The sequence below is a fragment of the Malus domestica genome, chromosome 06 (genome assembly GCF_042453785.1).
Source record: "Malus domestica chromosome 06, GDT2T_hap1".
NCBI lineage: Eukaryota > Viridiplantae > Streptophyta > Magnoliopsida > Rosales > Rosaceae > Malus > Malus domestica.
The window spans coordinates 3,675,465-3,692,537 of record NC_091666.1 but is presented as its reverse complement, the minus strand read 5'-3'; the positions used below and the strand labels follow the sequence as shown (position 1 = coordinate 3,692,537).

The 17,073-nt window shown below is 39.8% G+C and overlaps 1 non-coding gene across 1 annotated transcript; it reads left to right on the top strand.

Moving 5' to 3' along the window:
* The first annotated feature begins 12,267 nt into the window (after window positions 1–12,267).
* On the top strand, window positions 12,268–12,373 carry LOC114825701 (small nucleolar RNA R71). Its single transcript, XR_003774532.1, has one exon. It is a non-coding gene; the product is annotated as a small nucleolar RNA R71 (small nucleolar RNA).
* The last annotated feature ends 4,700 nt before the right edge of the window (window positions 12,374–17,073 follow it).

Below are 17,073 nucleotides of genomic sequence, written 5' to 3'. Positions count from 1 at the left end.
TAGGTATCAACCTTCACCAAATAAGCTAGACTTCCCTATAAATCCGTTAGGTCTTTAAAACGGTTGTAACGTAAGGCTATATATTTGGGCTACGAAAGAAAGGATAAAGAAAAACAAGAACTTGAGAAACACCAAGACTTTTCGTATGTAGTTAGGTTGGCACCCCCTTGAACTTTGATGTACAAATTGTGGCGTCTAGGACTCATGTTATATGAATGGTACAATTTCTCTTCTTCGTTTTTTTTTTTTTTTTTGAAATAACTACAAGAAATAATAATAAGACACATGGTACCTCGGTACACGCCACTACTTTGATGTAAAACTCAACCTTGATTTCTTTTGGTATCACCTTGGTATCTCCCAAGCTATATGGTATGGCTAATATTGAGGAAAATGGAGAATAATTTATGTGGGTGAAGAAAGAAAAGGCTAAGTGTTTGGCTTCAATGGGGTTAATGGAGCATACAAAATGGTAGGGAATAGGCCTTCTAATAGTGGAAAACATGCATAGCCTAACATCATTTCTATAGTTATGTCTAACCCAATGGCAAGAATACCCAACGTATATTAACGTTCTTTTGATGTAGAACAAATGGTGGAATGGATCGAGGAGAAGATGGAACGTCGGAAGACAAAAGTGCGCAATCATAAAAGGGGTGTTAATTTCTCATAAAGGTGACTTGAGCCACTTTTCGCAAAAACGTGTTAAAATAATTTTCCCACAAAAGTGGCTCGAGCCATCTTTTGCAGAAAGTCATCAAAACAACAGCCTACTAATAAATTGAGTCTTTTGGGGTTTCAAGGGTTTTTATTATATGTTAGTTATTTTCATTTTAATTCCCTAAGTTTTTTTAGTTTCCCAAAAGGTTGTAAAAGGCTTATTTAAGCCATGGCTTTGTAATCATTTAGACATCTTTCAATCAATTAATCAGATTATCCTTTGGGATTTCTATCAACTGGTGGACTCCAGTAACTTTGTTCTTCAAGGGATTACATTGGTAACCCTTTCATTGCTTCATGCTGCGTCAATTGGTATCAGAGCGGGTTTCTCCCGTCTTGGCATCATTGATTATCCTATCTATCCATGGGTGATCATGATCGTGAACCTACCCCTATCACTCGAGCAGACTTGGATGCTCAAGCTGAACATATTACAAACTTGACTACTCAAATTGGAGAACTTTGTGAGATGTTGGTCCAAGCCATCGGTCCAAATAATCATAGAGCTGCTGGAGTCAATAATTTGCGAGTTCCTAGGCTCCGTATTCAAGACAGCAAATCGGAGTTCGAAGAAGAAGATGCGGAACCACACCCAGCTAACAATCTGAATCATCAAAACCGCAACAACTTTGATGACTTTCGAATTAAGGCTGACATTCCAACTTTTGCGGGAAGCCTTAAAATCGAAGATTTCATGGATTGGCTAGTTGAAGTAGAAAGATTCTTTGATGTCATGGAGGTTCCCGAGACAAAGATGGTGAAGATGGTGGCCTTCCGTCTCAAAGCAACTACTGTTGTTTGGTGGGATCAATTACAAAATACCCGGCAGAGGCAAGGAAAGAATCGAATCCGCACTTGGAGAAAAATGAAGCAACTCTTGATGGATCGTTTCTTACCTGCGGATTATGAACATCTTTTGTATCGTATGTACATCAGCTGCATCCAAGGCAACAGAAATGTGACTGATTATACGGATGATTTCATGAGACTTGCGGAGCGAAACAATCTGATGGAGATAGAAAATCAAAGGGTTGCGAGGTTCGTGAATGGATTGAAACCCTCAATTCAAGAAAAGATTGGGCTGTAAAATCTGGGGAGTTTGCAAAAGGCCATTAACATGGCCTTGAAGGCAGAGATAATAGAGAAAGAAAGGCGACAAACCTCTTTTCAGAGGAATGTGACGGAGCATTTTGAAAACCATGTTGTCTCGTCCACCGACAAAGGGAAATCTGTGCCACAAAGTTCGGGAGAATTGAAACCTTCAAGTTTTCCTTCTCGAGCATCAAATGAATGGAGTAGCAGAACTTTTAACAAGGGGTAGAATAGAAACCAACCTCCAAGGGAGAATCCGTACCCCAAGCCTATGGGAGACATTTGTTATCGTTGCAACAAAATTGGGCATCGATCTAACGTTTGTCCTGAATGGAGACAAGCCAACTTGTTGGAGGCTGAAAGGGACCAAGAAGAAGTTGGTGATGATGACTATGAAGGCGTTGAATTCGGAACTGAAGAAGGAATGGATCGCCTCGCTTTAGTGTTGCAGCGAGTTCTTTTAACACCAAAAGAGGATGGGCAACAACACTGCATTTTTCGTTCTCATTGCTCCATCACAGCAAAGTATGCAAAGTGATTGTAGACAATGGAAGTTGTGAAACTTTTATGGCCAAGAAAGTGGTGGAGCGTTTATAGCTACCAACGGAGCCTCATGTCACCCCATCACTTGGCTGGGTGAAGAAATGACCTTTCGTCTATGTCACAAAAACTTGCCTTGTCCCACTTTCATTGGTAAGCATTACCGTGATGAAGTACTTTGCGATGTTATTGATATGGATGCTTGTTATATAATATTAGGGAAACCGTGGCAGTTTGATATGGATTCGACATTGAAGGGTCGAGATAATGTGGTGTTATTTACTTGGAATAATCTAAAAATTGTGATGGTTCCTGTTTCGCCCTCTGAAGTACCAAAAGCAAAGAATACTAGTTTCCTCACTCTAATTAGTGATAAGTAGGAGATTGAAGTGGCCATAAAAGAAGCAGATTCTTTCTTTCCGATCGTGATGAAGGGACTATTGACAGAAAACAAAGAAGAGGAACAAATCTCTTCAGAAGCGCAACAATTATTGGAGGAATTTCATGAACTCATTTCTGACGAGTTGCCTAACGAGCTTCCTTCCATGAGGAATATCCAACATCAAATTGATTTGGTACCTGGAGTTAGCCTACCAAATCTTCCCCATTATCGAATGAGCCCTGTAGAAAATGAGATTTTGAGGGAACAAATTGAAGACTTGTTGCGAAAGGGGTTTATTTGGGAAAGTATGATCCCTTGTGCAGTACCTGCCCTATTGGTTCCAAAGAAAGACAAGGAAAAGAAAAAGGCATGGCGTATGTGTGTAGACAACCGAGCTATTAACTGAATCACCATCAAATATAGATTTCCAATACCTCGGTTAGATGACATGCTAGATGTGCTTGAAGGTTCGAAATTATTTTAAAAAACTGACCTTCGCAGTGGCTACCATCAAATTCGAATCAGGCCTGGATATGAGTGGAAAACGGTGTTCAAGACCAAGGATGGATTGTTTGAGTGGCTAGTGATGCCATTTGGATTGTCTAATGCACCGAGTACCTTCATGAGGCTTATGAATCAGGTTCTCCGTCCCTTTATTGGTCTCTTTGTTGTGGTTTACTTTGATGACATCTTAATCTATAGCAAGACTAGAGAAGAACACATCATGCATTTAAGACACGTTTTGGGTGTTTTGAAAGAAAATAAATTGTATATGAATCTCAAGAAATGCGTATTTTGTACAAGTAAATTGCTATTTCTAGGATTTGTGGTTGGTGAAAATGGAATTCAAGTGGATGATGAGAAGACCAAGGCCATCCGAGATTGGCCAACTCCGAAGTCCGTTTCTGACGTGAGGAGTTTCCATGGCTTGGCTACTTTTTATCAGAGATTTGTGCGACATTTCAGCACCATCACCGCACCCATTACAGAATGTTTGAAGAAAGGTAAGTTTCGTTGGGGAGTTGAATAAGAACAAAGCTTTATTTTGATCAAAGAGAAGCTTTGTATTGCTCTGGTGTTAGCTCTTCCAAATTTTGAGAAAGTATTCGAAGTCGAATGTGATGCAAGTGGAGTGGGAGTGGGTGCTGTCCTTTCCCAAGAGAAGAGACCTATAACTTTTTTCTCTGAAAAGCTAAGTAAAGCTCGTAAAAAATGGAGCACTTATGATCAGGAGTTTTATGCGGTGATTCGAGCTTTAAAACAATGGGAACACTATCTCATTAAGAAAGAATTTGTGCTATTCACGGATCATCAAGCCTTAAAGTTTATTACAATCAGAAGCGTGTTAATAAAATGCATATTAGATGGGTAACGTCCTTGCAAAAATTTCCATTTGTTATCAAGCACAAATCTGGAGCTCAAAATCGTGTTGTCGATGCCTTGAGTAGATGAGCATCATTGCTAATCACTCTTTCCCAAAAAGTTGTGGGTTTCGAGTGCTTAAAGGAGTTGTATGCAACTGATGATGATTTTCAAGAAATATGGAGCAAATGCATTAATCATGAACCTATGGCAGATTAGTCCATCAACGAAGGTTTTCTGTTCAAAGGTAACCAATTATGTGTTCCTGTCTCTTCCTTGTTGAAAAAGCTTATTCGAGATTTGCATGGAGGAGGATTAAGCGGTCATCTTGGTCATGACAAGATGATAGCAAGTTTGGAAGAAAGGTACTTTTGGCCACAATTGAAACGGGATGTTGGAGCCATTGTGAGGAAGTGTTAGACTAGTTAGGTTTCAAAGGGGCAAGTCTAAAATACGGGCCTTTACATGCCTTTACCCGTTCCTAACGATATTTAGGAGGACATTGCTATGGATTTTGTGCTCGGACTATCCCGAGATGGCTCATTTCATTGCTTGCAGAAATACCGCTGATGTATCAAACATAGCCAAACTGTTTTTTAGGGAGGTTGTTCGATTGCATGGGATACCTAAGTCCATCACTTCTGATCGAGACACCAAGTTCTTGAGTCATTTCTGGATTACATTATGGAGAATGTTTAGGACTACTTTGAATCGAAGTACTACTGCACATCCCTAAACTGATGGACAAACAGAGGTCACAAATAGGACTCTTGGTAACATGGTTCGAAGCATTTGCGGAGAAAAAACAAAACAATGGGACTATGCCCTACCTCAGATGGAGTTTGCTTATAATAGTGTTGTGCATCGTGCTACTGGTAAGTCACCATTTTCCATTGTTTACATTGCCACTCATCACGTGGTGGATTTGATGAAGCTACCTAGGGGACATGGATTTAGCATTGCTACATAAAATATGGTTGAAGATGTGGTGGCAATTAGTGATGAGGTCAAGCAACGGCTTGAACAAACTAATGTTAAGTATAAGGAAGCAGTGGACAAACATGGGCGGGTTAAAGTGTTTAAGGAAGGAGATTCTGTCATGGTGTTCTTGAGAAGAGAACGATTCCTTGTTGGAACTTACAGCAAGTTAAAGCCACGAAAGTATGGTCCATTCAAAGTTATCAAGCGAATTAATGACAATGCCTATGTTATTGATTTGCCGTTGTCTATGGGAATTTCCAATACTTTCAACGTTGCTGATTTGTCTACCTTCGATGATGATGAAGTTCTTTATCCTGATCATAACTTGGGGTGGAGTTCTTCTGAAGTGGAGGGGACTGATGTAGAACAAATGGCGAAATGGATCGAGGAGAAGATGGAACGTCGGAAGACAAAAGTGCGCAATCATAAAAAGGGTGTTAATTTCCCATAAAAGTGGCTTGAGCCACTTTTTGCAGAAACATGTTAAAATAATTTTCCCAAAAAAGTGGCTCGAGCCATCTTTTGCAGAAAGTCATCAAAACAGCAGCCTACTAATAAATTGAGTCTTTTGGGGTTTCAAGGGTTTTTATTATATGTCAGTTATTTTCATTTTAATTCCCTAAGTCTTTTGAGTTTCCAAAAAGGTTGTAAAAGGCTTATTTAAGCCATGGCTTTGTAATCATTTAGACATCTTTCAATCAATTAATCAAATTATCCTTTGGGATTTCTATCAATTGGTGGACTCCAGTAACTTTGTTCTACAAGGGATTACGTTGGTAACCCTTTCATTGCTTCGTGCTGCGTCATCTTTAGTGCCCAATGCAAAATAATGTTAAAGAGATCATAAAAATTTAAGAAATAAATTGAAAAGTGTTTAAGAGTAGAAACAAATAAACCCTCTCAAGAAAAGCATAGGCTCAACAACTCACATAGGTAGTCTCTACTATTTCTCCACATCATCCAAACATGGACACTTTGTCCACCAAAGTACTTGAGACATGGCAAAATGAATGGTAAAAAGAATGTGATGCAAAAACCTTCTAGGCAACCGTTTAGCAAAGGAAGAAATTTTAGCAAGACATATACATCGCCATTAATAGATTAAAGTGATAACCTTAACCACTTATGTTTCCAAGCTCTTATTGTTTCCAACAAATTCTAGCACCCAATCCCAAAATTTGAATTCCTACCTCATCCTTTAAATTTTAACAACACAATTCATCACATAAAGATGTATAAATATAAGCATGGAAGAAAATGAGATAATAGGAAGAGAATACACCTATTTTTGGGCATCATGGAAGAAGGAATGGCTTTAAAAATAATGAATTTCGAGCAAAAATTGTTGCCTTCATCATAGGATAAAAATCTAGTTGGTTTGCCTCCCAACAAGCACTTAGTTTAAAGTCATCGGCCAGACTTGGCATGGCAATCACTCGGGAGAAGCAAAGGTCACAACATTCGTGTTGCACTCAAAACTGGCAGAAAGATACAGCTTCAACCGCTGTCCATTAACTTTGAATGTAGTATCCGTTGTATGATCACGAATTTCAATTGTTCCATATGGAAAAACTTGAACAACTGTAAAAGGACCAAACCATCGTGTTCGCAACTTCCCAGGGAAGAGTTTCAACTGAGAATTAAACAAAAGAACTTGCTGGCCAATATAAAGCTCACGACGAAGAATGTGTTGATCATGCCACTTTTTGGTACATTCCTTGTAGATTTTAGCATTTTCATATGCATCGTTTTGAAATTCTTCCATCTAGTTCAATTGAAGAGCTCTCTTTTCTCTCATTGCGTCCATCTCAAAATTAAGCTTCTTCACTGCCCAAAAAGCTTTATGCTCCAATTCCATAGGTAGATGACATGCTTTTCCAAACATCAATCGATACAGAGACATGCCAATTGGAGTCTTGAATGTAGTCCGATAAGCCCACAATACATCATTTAACTTTGTAGCCCAATCTTTGCATGAAAGTCTCATAGTCTTCTCTAAAATCTTCCTGATCTCTCGATTAAAAATCTCAACCTGCCCATTAGTTTGTGGATGATAAGGTGTAGCAACCTTATGAGTGATTCCATATTTCGCCAAGAGAGCATTAAGTGACGATTACAAAAGTGCTTGCCTCCATCACTAATAATGGCGCGCGGGGTGCCAAAGCGAGTGAAAATATGCTTCCGGAGAAAATGAACAACAACCTTAGCATCATTCATGGGTAAAGCAATTGCTTCAACCCATTTTGAAACATAATCCACAACTACTAAGATGTATTGATTGCCATAAGATGATGGAAATGGTCCCATAAAGTCAATACCCCAAAAATCAAAAAGTTCGGCTTCTAGAATATTATTCAACGACATTTGATGTTTACTTGAGATATTTCGAACACGTTGGTAGCGATCAAATGCAGAAACAAAAGTATGAGCATCCTTAAACAATATAGGCCACTAAAAACCAGATTGTAGTACCTTGACAACAGTCTTTGTAGCACCAAAATGACCACCACATACTAGAGATTGGCAATGTCGCAAGATTTCCTCCATCTCGTCATCAAGAACACACCGTATTATACATTGATCTGGACAATGCTTCCACAAATACGGCTCATCCTAATAGTAATGTTTGACTGACGAAATGAATCTTTTCTTCTGTTGCCAAGTCGAATCAGGAGGTATGATATCACTAACTAAATAATTGACATAATCTACATACCAAGGAGTGACTGAAGATTTAATGATAAAGAGCTGCTCGTCTAGAAATTTTTATGAGATAAGAACTAAATCATTATCACCTTCATGATGCACAATTCGAGAAAGATGATTTGCCACCACATTTTCAGACCCCCTTTTACCCTGTATCTCTAAATCAAACTCTTGAACAACACCCATTAAATCAGCCGAGGCTTTGCATCTTTGTTGGATAATAAATACTTCAAAGCTGAATAATCGGTGTAGACAATTACCCTTGAACCAATGAGATAAGAACGGAATTTGTCTAAAGCAAAGACAACGGCCATAATTTAGTTGTGTGTCATTGAGAGTTTGACTAGCATAATAAATCACATGCAGGAGCTTGTCTCTCCGCTAACCCAAAACTGCTCCAATAGCATAGTCACTTGCATCACACATAATCTCAAAAGGTAATTCCCAATTCAGTGCTACTATCACAGGGGCTGTCGTGAGCTTCATTTTCAACACCTTGAACACCTTAAGACATGATGAATATAATACAAACTCCGCTTCTTTAAGGAGCAAGTTACATAACGGTTTTGTAATTTTTGAGAATTCCTTAATAAAACATCGATAAAAACCAGCATGACCAAGGAAACTTCGAACTCCTTTGATGAAGTGGGTGGCGATAACTTCAAAATTGTCTCAATTTTCGCCTTGTCTACCTCGATGCCCTTGACTGAAACTTTATGACCCAAAACAATCCGTTCCTGCACCATAAAGTGACATTTTTCCCACTTTAGAACTAGATTGGTTTCTTCACATCTTTGCAACACCGAGGACAAATTATCTAGACAAGAATCATATGATGAGCCAAAAACTGAGAAGTCATCCATGAATACATCAATACAATGCTCCACCAAGTAAAAAAAAATACTCATCATGCACCTTTGAAAAGTAGTAGGCGTGTTACACATCCTAAAAGGCATATGCCTATACGCAAAAGTACCGAAAAGGCATGTGAATGTCATATTTTCTTGGTCTTCTGGTGCAATAGGAATCTGATTATAACCAAAATACCCATCTAAAAAACAATAGTAAGCATATCTAACATCAAATTAATGAACGGAAAAGGAAAATGATGTTTTCGAGTCTTATTGTTCAATTTCCTATAGTCAATGCATACTATCCATCCTGTTGTAGTCCTCGTCGGAATTAACTCATTCTTGTCATTCTTCACCACTACAACTCCACCCATTTTCGGTACCAAATGCAAAGCACTCACCCATTTACTGTCTGAAATTGGATATATTATTCCAACGTCTAATAACTTCAAAATCTCAGCTCGTACCACCTTTTTCATATTTGGATTTAATCTGCGTTGATGATCAACTGAAGGCTTGTAATTGTCTTCCAACAAGATCCGATGCATACAAATGGACAAATTAATTCCTTTGATGTCACATCCTGACCCGGGCTCCACCACCACATCTCGAGCTCAACTTCACCGTAGCAAGATATTGTCCGCTTTGGGCCCCGACCATGTCATCACGGTTTTGTTTCTGGGAACTCACACGATAACTTCCCAGTGGGTCACCCATCCTGGGATTGCTCTCGCGTGAACTCGTTTAACTTCGAAGTTCCTACGGAACCCGAAGCCAGTGAGCTCCCAAAAGGCCTCGTGCTAGGTAGAGATAGGAATATACATATAAGGCTTTACAGGATCCATTCCCCTGGGTGATGTGGGATGTTACAATTCACCCCTTTAGGGGCCCGACGTCCTCGTCGGCACACATCTGGCCAGGGATTGACTCTGATTTTAAATTGTCACATCCCGGCCCTAGCCCCTACCACATCCCGGGCTCGACTCCACCGTAGCACGATATTGTCCGCTTTGGGCCCCGACCATGTCGTCACGGTTTTGTTTCTGGGAACTCACACGATAACTTCCCAGTGGGTCACCCATCCTGGGATTGCTCTCGTGTGAACTCGTTTAACTTCGAAGTTCCTACGGAACCTGAAGCCAGTGAGCTCCCAAAAGGCCTCGTGCTAGGTAGAGATAGGAATATACATATAAGGCTTTACAGGATCCATTCCCCTGGGTGATGTGGGATGTTACAATTCACCCCTTTAGGGGCCCGACATCCTCGTCGGCACACATCTGGCCAGGGACTGACTCTGATTCTAAATTGTCACATCCCGGCCCTAGCCCCCACCACATCCCGGGCTCAACTCTACCGTAGCACGATATTGTCTACTTTGGGCCCTGACTACGCCCTCACGGTTTTGTTTCTGGGAATTCACACGAGAACTTCCCAGTGGGTCACCCATCCTGGGATTGCTCTCGCGTGAACTCGTTTAAGTTCGGAGTTCTTACGGAACCTAAAGCCAGTGAACTCCCAAAAGGCATTGTGCTAGGTAGAGATGGGAATATACATATAAGGCTTACATGATCCACTCCCCTGGGCAATGTGGGATGTTACATTTCATGTCAGCAATACTCCACCCAATTGTCATTCTATTCATTCTTAACACTCTCAATAGTTTTTCTTCTTCAACTTCACTCAAATTTGCAGAAATTATGACAAGTAAAGTCCCAACAGCTCCCAAGAAAGCATACTTTAAATGGGATAGCAATGGTTTCAAATTTAAGGTAGGTGCAACTATCATACTTAGCTGTGATTTTGAAGGTGCAGGTCCAAGGTCTTCGAACTTCTACCGTCCACTCTTTGCAACCGATTTAAAAGCATCCAAGTAAAGAGCACATTCTGCTAAAATTTGATTTTTATCTTCTGAAGTAGCAACATGAACTAGTGCGGCTTCCATAAGATCATTGGGTTTCTCAACTTTGAATTTTTTTGAAATAGCGGTATCAACTAGATCGACACGAAAACAATCTTCCACTTCTCTTGGAAATTTTCCAGCCTCGAACACTTTAAATGTTACTTTCTCTTCCCTAATTCTCAATGTCAAAACCCCTTATTCCACATCAATTAAAGTCCTTGTGATCAGAAAGGGCCGACCCAAAATCAACTGAGTTTCATAATCTTCTTCCATATCCAACACTAAGAAATCCGCTAGAAAAATCAGCTTGTCAACCTTCACTAACACATCTTCGATAATTCCTTCTGAATATGCAATTGATCTATCCTCCATCTGCAAAGAAATAGTAGTGGGTTTAATTTCACCTATTCCAATGTTCTTAGCAATAGATAACGGTAATAAATTAATACTAGAACCCAAATCACATAACGCTTTTCCGAATAAATTAGTGCCAATAATGCATGGAATTTTGAAACTCCCTCTATCTTTTTGCTTGAGTAGAAGCTTTCTTTGAAGGATTGCACTGCATTCTTCTGTCAACTGAATCTTCTCATGATCGCCAAATTTTCTTTTCTTTGAGATGATATCCTTTATGAATTTAGCATAGTTCGGCATTTGCAAATAGAATATTAATCTCCAATCTCTTAAACATCTCAAAGAATTTGAAATAATTCTCATTTAACCTATTCTTCTTAAGCCGCTGAGGAAAAGGAATATGAGGCACATATGGCTTCACAGGTTAGACAACAGGCTTAGCTAGCGGCACAGCGACAATGGTAGATTTCGGATAAGTGTCGGCAGTGGATCCCGTGGTGGCTGATGGTTGTAAGACAGCTGACAATGATTGCTGCTCTTGTACAGTTTCTTTGACCTCTTTTTCCTCAATATTTGGTCCTAAATCCACTCTAGTCTTCACTTGTTTTCCATTCCGAAGAATTATTGCTTTAGCTTGCTCATGATTTATCAGGTTAACTCCAGTTTGGCTTGGAAAATAACCTTTTTCTCTAACTGCCAATGACTGAGCTAACTGCCCCATTTAGACCTCCAAATTTTTTATAGAAGCAACCTGGTTTTGAAGAGTTGTCTCAGTTTTGCTCATAAACTGATTTGTATTGACAAAAAAAATATTCATGTTACCGGCAAGTTGAGCTATGACATCTTCCAAATTATTCTTCTTCTCTTGAGATTGGAAACCTGATGGTGGCTTTTGCACATTCTGATTGTTGACCCATGAGAGATTTGGATGGTTTCTCCATCCTTGATTATAAGTGTTAGAGTACGGATCATTACCAGGACGTCTGTAAGCATTCACCATGTTCGCTTGCTCTTAAACAAATTCTGGAAATTCAACACCATACGGACAACCAACTGTGGCATGACTAGGAACTACACATATGGAACAAACCTCTTGAATTGGTGTACTCCCATTCATAGAAAGCAAAGTGTCCAGTTTACTAGCAATCGCATCGACTTGTGCCTTTGAAGCAAATTCGGTAGAATTATTAATCTGAAAAACTCTTGCACATCTTTCTCTTGCTTCAGAATGTTGCATTTTGAGTGCTAGAGTATCAAAAAGTACTTGACATTCGGCTGGTGTCTTCTTCTTAATTGATCCCTCTGCATAGTTGTTCACTGCAACTTTGCTTGAAACTGTTAATCCTTTATAAAATATCCGCATGAGAACGACAGTAGGCAAACCATGGTGCGGACACTGAATAAACAAATTATTGAATCTCTCCTATGCCTAAAAAAAGTCTCATTTGTATGTTGAGTAAACTGCATGATATTATCTCTTAGAGCATCGGTCTTATGGGTCGAGAAGAATTTCTCCAAAAATTTACTTTGAATATCGTTCCAACTCGTCAAGGTTCTAGGCCTCAAAGAATTCAACCATGTCTTGGCTTTGTCTTTCAAAGTGTATGGAAAGACCTTCATCCGAGATGTTCCTTGGTGACTCCTTCTACCAATGCCATGTTTGACACCATATTGAAGATATCTCTAATATGTGCCAATGAATCTTCAGTGCTTATGCCATGAAAAGAAGGCATCATATTAAAGTGGATAGTCTTCAATTCATAATTCCTTGCAGCTGCAGGAAGAGCTATGCTTGACAGTGATTCTGAAATGGTTGGAATATCAAGATCTCCCATCGTCTCATTTTGAACTAACGCCATCTTGCTCTCTTGCTGCTTTTCTTTCTCATTGACTTCTCTTTGTTCTCTTCGGATTTCATGGAGTCTTTTCTCAATTTCTGGTTCAAACTCAAGTAATACACAATCCGACGAACAAGTACCAAGCATTCACCTTAAAGAAACAATGAAAAAAAATGAGAATGCACCGAGAAAAATTGATCAAAATTAAAAAAAAAACGAAAATTAAAATTAAAATAAACTAAAAAATCACAAAAGTAAAATTAAATTAAATTCGATCTGAGGCAGCAGCGCCAAACACTTGTTGTTGATAATTGCAAGTGTACAATATCATACAAGTAATATAGTGATAAGTAGGGTGTCGTTCAAACAAGGATCGGATTAACCTAAATTTACTATTGAGATTGACTCTAAACGTAAATAAAAGAAGGATTACGTTGACAAATTCAAATATGCAAAGATACGAAACGAAAGTAAAAATAACACTTGATTGATCACGAAGTAAAAGTGAATGAATTATAATTAATATATGGAAGCATTACGACATCAGGTTCCTCATTCTCAATCCCATATAATCCCGTTATTCATATTAACATCAAATTAATCCCATGTTGCTAGCAATTATCCCTTGATTCGTCAATATTTCCTGTCAGAATATACTAACTGTGTTCTTAACTATCTACCCATGCTATGTCTAGCCATAGATATAGATAATCAAAACCCTTTATGCTCAATGGATAATTACACAATACTACACAAATCATAACCAATATGTCTACTCAATTATGTAATTCATGGTAATTGTTATGAGAAGCAATCTACTAAACTCAACCTGTCAATCACAATTTAGTTCTTCACACAAATAATGGCCAATTATTTGATAACGATAAGGCACAATAATAATTACTCAACATGAAAATAACCGAGATCAATATAAAATAACGAGAATTAGATGTTCATGATAAGAGTACACCTTGCTCCTAGCAAAAGGACTTAGTTCATGGTCAAACTAATAACAAACATGGATGAATTCGAAGACATAAAGGAAACCTAACACTCCAATTTTGTATGTATGCGATACGCCCTGCAAATCTGCAACCTTCTCTCTGTCGTTCCTCCCACTGGAAGTCTGCAAGTGTGCATTATATATCCTCTTTTTCTCCCCTTTCTTGTTGTACTGGGCTCCTCCCTTCTATATGGGCCTTTTTCTCTTCTTAAAAATCCCCGTGCCCTTTGGACTCTCAAAATACCAATCCCTTTTGGAAAAACAAAGCTGAATGCTTTGCACTTGCAATTAAATTGGGCTTTCTTTAATAATCCATGATTGTATATGATATAGTATTCCATACTTTGCTCCAACCCATCAATTCACATCCCACTCGGTAATTCTTTTTGTTTCTCTACTTTAAGCTTCCAATTCCCTGCTTTATTCACGAATTATCTTTTCTGCAAAAATTCACACAAAACACATTAAACTCACCAATTTAATATAAAATCATGACTAAATAATAAGTGTAAGAGGTATAAAACCTGCATATAAAATCAACCTAACATACAACCTTCCAAAAAGGACTCACAGCAGACCACCCACTGTTCGGAGAAATGATCATGAAAGAAGATTTAACTCTGGCAGATTTCTTTGCTCTGGAGGAGAAGCATGCACTTTGGGATGAGGTTTGACGAGTAGAAAAGGTGCCCGAGCAGCCTTGAAAAGAGTCGGCAGTGGCTCAAAGGAAGGAAAATAGGAAGCAGTCCAGTAAAGACAGGCAGCAGGACAAGCATATGAATCGACCCATGATCAAAGAAGGCCTGATGACCAATAATTATTCTAATTTCTCAATTCCGATCCATCAAATCCTTCGCGACATCAAGAACCAGCCATGGTTGAAGCTGCCGAAACAATCAAAGAGAGATACTTCCAAGTTGGACCACACCAAGTACTGCGCATTCAACTGAGGTCCCGGTCACACAACCAACGACTACTACACTTGGAAGAATTATCTAGAAAAGCTTGTGAAAGAAGGCAAGGTTCACAGATACTTGGACAAACCAGCTGTGCAGCCTAGAAGGAATGCAGACGATGACGAGGAGCCTCCAACCAAAACGATTCAAATTAATGGCATCTTTACTGAATTCGAACACTTGAGGGCCACTAATAACTCCAAAAAGAGGAAGATCTAGCATGCTCTACTAGTTTCATAGGTTCAAGCAGTCAATACCCAACCTTGACCCATCATTGGCTTCACCGAGTAGGATGCAGAAGGCGTCGATTTCCCATATGACGACACACTAGTAGTATTTGCCCAACTAGCCCATGCCATAGTCTATAGAATGATGGTTGAGAACCGAAGTGCAGTCAACCTACTTCAACTCTTAGTCATTCAAAAGATGGGCCTGGAAAGCACAATCATATGCCAAACAGAGGTATTCATCGAATTCAACGGGTACACCTCAACTGCTATCGGCCACATCACATTTGATGTGAAAACCCTGCAAGTTGTCTCAAAGCAGACGTTTATGATCATAAGTGACCCATCTCCCTACAATGGGATTCTTGGGAGACCTTGGTTGATCAAGCTGGATGCCGTCACTTCCGTCATGTATCAAAAAATCTTATTCCTCATCTCGGGAAGAGGAGTCGGAAAAATCAAGTTTGACCAAGCCGCATCCCGACAATGCATTGTGTAAGTGTTGGAAGAGTCAAAGAAAAAGACCTTTACCCCCATAGAGGCTATCGAAGTCCAAATGGATGAAGAGGCTACCAAATAGCAATTACTGCAAGTGGATCGAGAAGATAACACCCAACCAGACGAGATAGGATGGAAACTCGAAGAAGATGCCAAATACATCATTCTTGATCCCCAACAGCTGGAAAAAATGGCTAGAATCAGCTCACGTTTAAGCCCAGTTGAGAAAGAAGAACTCACGACTTTCCTTAAAGAAAATCGAGACATCTTCGCATGGTCACCATCGACATGCACTGCATCGACCTCGAGATTACCTGCCATAAGCTCCACGTCGACCCAGCTACCAAACTAGTGATCCAAAAGAGAAGACGTAGCACACTCAACCTGGCTTGCCAACATTGTGTTAGTCATGAAAAACATAAGGGCAAATAGAAGGTTTGCGTAGACTACACCGACCTTAACAACGCATGCCCAAAAGATCCTTATCTTATCCCTCAGATTAATCTATTGGTAGATTCAACTTTTGGGAACCAGCTACTTAGCTTCTTGGACGCATTCTCCGGTTACAACCAAATGGCTATGTACTAGCCCGACAATGAGGAAATCGCGTTCGTGATTGAGAGAGGCACCTACTACTACAAGGTCATGCCTTTTGGCCTCAAGAACACGGGAGCCACTTACCAAAGGTTAGTAAACATGATGTTCAAAAAGCAAATTAGGCTAACCATGGAGGTCTATGTCAACGACATCATGGTAAAGGGCAAGCAATGGTCAGACCACATCCGCAACTTGGCAGAAACTTTCAACATCCTCAAAAAGTACAAGATGAAGCTCAACCCCACCAAATGCACGTTTGGAGTATCTTCAGGCTGATTCCTAGGGTATTTAGTAACCCAACGAGGAATTGAAGCACATCTCAAGCAAATCCAAGCGATCCAAGAGATGAAGTCTCCAACTACCTTGAAAGAGATCCAAAGCTTGACCGAACGAGCATTTGCACTTAACCATTTTCTCTCGCGGTCCATCGAGGGATAAAGAGTGTGAAAAAGCCTTACAGGACCTAAAGAAGTATCTTACATCACCTCCCTTACTATCCAAGCAGGAAGTAGCGGCGGATTTATACATTTACCTGGCAGTCTCTGGAGTAGCAGTGAGCTCTACCTTTAAATGAGAAGAGCTGGGGCCTAACTACTAGTATTCTACACTTCTGAAGCTCTTCTCAATATGGAAACAAGATATCCAAAGATCGAAAAAGTAATTTTAGCTCTAGTTGTTGCGGCTCGGAAACTCAAACCATACGTTCAAGCTCATACAGTCATCGTCATGACTCATTATCCTCTCCGTTCAATCCTACATGGTCCAAACGCTTCATAACAAGTGATGAAGTGGGCGTTGGAACTTGGCCAATACGGTTTAGTTTTTCGACCTCACACGACGATAAAGGCCCAAGCCTTGGCAGACTTCATAGCGGAATTCATGCCTAGCCTAGGCAACGCAACAAAGCAGCCCAGCAACGCCCTAGAAGTAGTCGAGCACACCTTAGCCACGCCTGCTCCCCTCAACGGAGATTTCTAGCATTTGCATGTCAACGGCGCATCCAACTACAAGGGCTTAAAAGCAGGCGTGGTCTTTGTCACCCCAGACGGCTCAATGCTCGAGCAGG